This window comes from Panicum virgatum, chromosome 2K, assembly GCF_016808335.1.
Source record: "Panicum virgatum strain AP13 chromosome 2K, P.virgatum_v5, whole genome shotgun sequence".
Classification (NCBI taxonomy): domain Eukaryota; kingdom Viridiplantae; phylum Streptophyta; class Magnoliopsida; order Poales; family Poaceae; genus Panicum; species Panicum virgatum.
This window is the reverse complement of record NC_053137.1, coordinates 13868366-13872710: the sequence shown is the minus strand read 5'-3', so window position 1 is coordinate 13872710 and position 4345 is coordinate 13868366.

Sequence of the window (4345 nt, the reverse complement as noted above, 5' to 3'; positions counted from 1 at the left end):
ATAGAGACATCATAAGTGAATAATCAGTAACAATATCACGAAAAAGCAATAATTAAAAGATTATCAGAGTTATACAGCTTATCCTGGAAACGAAAGCTCCAAACTTCACAGGCAATCGACTGGGGGTAGCGTACGCCTAGAACTCAGCAACATCTTCAAAAAGACTTCATAAACCTTCTCCTTCTGACAGCAATAAGCATGGGTGAGTACACTTATGGTTGGTACTCAGCAAGGCCACCAGAAATAACCAGAATATGATTTAAATCCATCTTTAAGTTTATTAATCATGTGAGGGTCCAAGCCGCTCTTGACCATGAGCACGGCTAACCGGTTAGTTTTAACTCTGCAGAGGTTGTACACTTTCACCACAATTCGCGTAAAAGTTTCGAAGAACTTTGAACCCAACCACGCAATGTGCTAGCTAGGCACAATACCACACTTCCGAGGTGTGATTGCATAGGGACGCTACGAGGCCTTTACAAAGATTCCCTAACCTATGACAATCCGCTAAGGATTCAAGTCAAAGCGGTCATAACACTGTCCTAATGAGGTGGTACCTTGTCAAATGACCATTAAACAATACCAATTGCCCCAAGAGGACCGAGCTATATCCCGTCGATGCATCCCCTCTTGCCCTTTCGGTAAGACTGTCAAAAGCTAGAGTCTCTAATTAATCAGCCAAGACCAGAGCCATATAGTATTGTGGTTGTACTGTTTTCTTGGGTGGTTCTCCATGTTCCAATTAAATCATCATAACACTCTTGTAAATAAGCAAAGATAGAAAGATGGTTAGGGTCACTTGCCTTTCTCCAACAAAAAGCTACTCTTATTGCTCTTCAGTTCTTGCTCACTTGGAACTCTTGATCTTTAATCTTCGAACGGCGATCCTTCTACTCGGAACAATCATCAGGCAAACATACAAAGCAAACAACAAGATACAACTAAGAACATTACACCATAACAAAAGAAAGGCTTTAAAAGAACACACTAAAGGATAGGGCTTGCTGCTACAATTACGAGAGCGCAAGAAACGCGGAAAACGGAACTAAAACGGCGATTCTATGAGATAAACGGTGACTCAGGGATCTAATAGCGATTAACTAAAGAGTTAAGGACTAACAGAAAAGATTTGTAAGACACAACAAAGTGTGCTCACAGAGGATAAAAATGTTATAAAGCTATCGCACACGTTGCAAGGATCACGTGAGCGCGAGAATCGATGAAAACGGAGTTAAAACGTGAAAGATATGGCTAAAACAGGGTTCTAAGGGCTTGTTTGCGATAGATTTAAACTTCCAGGGGCTAGCTCTAAAGAAACCAGGGGCCTAAACATAATTAAACCTAAACTTTAGGGGCTATACTGCAAAAACCTAGCTTTGGACGGCGGGTTCAATTTTTTGGAAGATCAGGGGGCTCGGAGAAAGAATTTGGACCAAACTTAAATTACTTTTCAACGCACGCGGACCGCGGGTTGAATAAAGGAAACAGGGAGGACTCTTTTGCAAAAAGCCACAGTTGACCGGTATAGATCTAATCGTGGCCGTGGATCGCAGATCGGACGGCCGGGAAGATTTGGGACGGAGCTGACGGCGGCGCAAGCCGGCGGCGAGGCGTGTGCGGCGGCGCATCGTCGGACACGGCCGGATCGGCCGTCCTGGGCTCGGCTTTGAGCGCGGGTAGGTCGGGGAGCAAGCGCGCGGCTCGAGCAATCGATCTAGGGCAGCGGCGCGGGCTAGAGCGGGCGGCGCAGAGCTCACGGCGGTGAGGGGCGGTGCAGCTGCGAGGCGGTGCTCTGGGGTGCTAAACCCGGTGAAGGAGATCGAGAGGGAGGGGGGAAAACGGACGGCGAGCTTCCTTACCACAAGGCGAAACTCCTGAGAAGCTCGAATTCCACGCGGAAACGGTGGAGCGGCGGCGCGGCGGTGAGCTCCGAGAGCTCGAGCAAGGCGGCGGCTAGGGCTAGGGTTTCGCGAAACGAAAGCGACGGCGGCGGCTGGGTAGGGTTCCAGGGTGTGGGCGGCGCCTTTTATAGGCCGAGGCCGAGGCCCCTTGGCGTGCGGGCCACGCCGGGAGGGCGCGTGCGGCGCTCGGACTCGGCGGAGTCCGGCCCGCGCACGGGAAGGAGAAGGATCCGACGAGCGGGACCCACGCGGCAGAGAGGAGAGGGGGCGCGAGTGGGCCGGGGAGAGGGAATTGGGCCGGCGGGATTGGGCTGCGCAGGGAGAAAAGGCGAAAGGAAAAAGTGCTGGGCCGGCTGAGGCGTTTTGGGCCGAAAGAAGCTTTACTGTACCACTACAATCTTGGTATCTGTGTCTATCTTATTACTACCGTCAAATTTTCATGCTAGTTGCCCTTTCACCTTGCATGATGATGGAGATTTTTGACCTGTAAAGCCTTTAATTACCGACACCTTCTAGTTCTTACTGAACAAACTATGTATGTGCCAAGTGAATGTGGTCTCTGTTGAAGCTGGCATGGACAGACACTATTGGTGTAGTGATGAGCATTGCAAACACCGTTGGCTTGCCTTGCCTCGACTTGACTTCTATGTATGGACTTGCTTGAGTTTCAAGGCATATGCCTAATTAAGTACTAGGTTAATAAACAACATGAGCTAGTTACACGATCGTAAATAGGTTTGAGTGGTGGTCCCATTGCACATTCAGGATAGTTTTGTACTTTTTTGCATTAGCTTCAGCAGGACGATAAATAATATACGAGTAAATAAAGATTATAACACTACATGATTTTTGACGTTAATTTACAAGAGCTCTTAGTAAATGCAGATAATTATTGTTTATTTAGAAACTTTTGAAATATGTTAATGATTTTTAAAGGCATTCATGTATTTTGTATACATTAATGTATTTGACACTTAATGCCTGCCTTCTTTTTTAATACATTAATTTATTTAATAGTTAATGCATTTAATATATCGAAAATATTATTGTCATGCCGGCATTTATAATTTATGATATTTTCCTAGGGGTTCTTGTAGTCTAACTAAGACATTTGAGAAATTTTACAATAGTTGAAACAAATAATGATTGTCTATCTGGCTAAAATGGACGACTGAGACATAAGAGGTACCAAGAGCTACCTAGAAAAAGATATCAATCAGTACCAAAATAGGTGAGATCCATAAAAAAATAGGAAAGGTGCCTTCCGGTACCTCCTAGTATCTCACCAAAATAGGAATGGTTATTTCCTAAATGGTACCTTTCCATTCACCAGAACATGCCTCAAGACATTTTTAAGAGTTATTTCCTAAATGGTTCACAGTTTTGTTGTTGGAATGGTTGAACTTATTATAGTGGTACAAAATTCACCAAACTTATAAGCAGATTTGTGTAGATATATATGGTGAATTTAACGAGATGGGCATACACACTTATTGATATTGTTAGTCTGTAACTCTGTATGTATAAGTCGTATGGATGCCCCTGTCACAAGCTGGTCGCCAGGCTGCCCTCACCGCTCTTCACGCTCAATCGCTTTCTTATTATTAACAAGTAATGGGTTGGAAGGGAAAAGGGGCCAGTGATGCAGCAGGATGATTGATCAAGGAACATGTGGCAGCAACAGTAATGGTACTGCCATTCGTTGCAAGGGGTTAGAACGGGATTTGCCGCGGTAGTAGTTGCGGCCCTTCACTATCGTCAGAGTTCCTGATGCCTCCAGCTCCTACATTTTTCTCTAGCAGCTAGCCTCGACACAGCCAGGGTCCTACTCTTCCATCCCGTATATGAATACTTGGACCAATATGTTATCAAACAGCAGGACAGGGCTTCTGTCCTTAATCAGTGTTGATTACATTTTAGCAAGTCGGAAAGTGCCTAAAGTCCAGCACTTAGCTACCGGATCCAGTTGAAATAACATGCCTAAATTGGGATGAACTCCTGCGTGAATGTGGCCATGAACAAATGAAAAGCTTTGGCTGCTCTGTTTAATCTAGTATACCTCTGTTTCCTGTCCCCCATATGCAGTGAACCTAGTCTCAACTCCTTCAGGTGCTTCGATGAGGGACCGAAAAGGCAACCAGAGGGGGGGGGTGAATGGAGCCGATCAAAACTTCTCGCAATTGAAAGCTCGGCCTATGATTCCAAGTTTACACCCAACCCTCGACTCCTAGGTGAAAAGGAGAATAGCTATAAAAGAGCTACACTAACACAAAAGCAGCCCTAGGAACGAGCAAGATCAACCGCGGAAGCACCCAAGAAGAGTAGCACAAAAACAACACGGTATAACTTACCGGTTGATCCGACGCACGGATTTGAACAGCCTCGGTTCAACTGATGAGCAGAGCCGGCAGCAAAGAGAAGCGATCACCGGTTGATCCGACAAA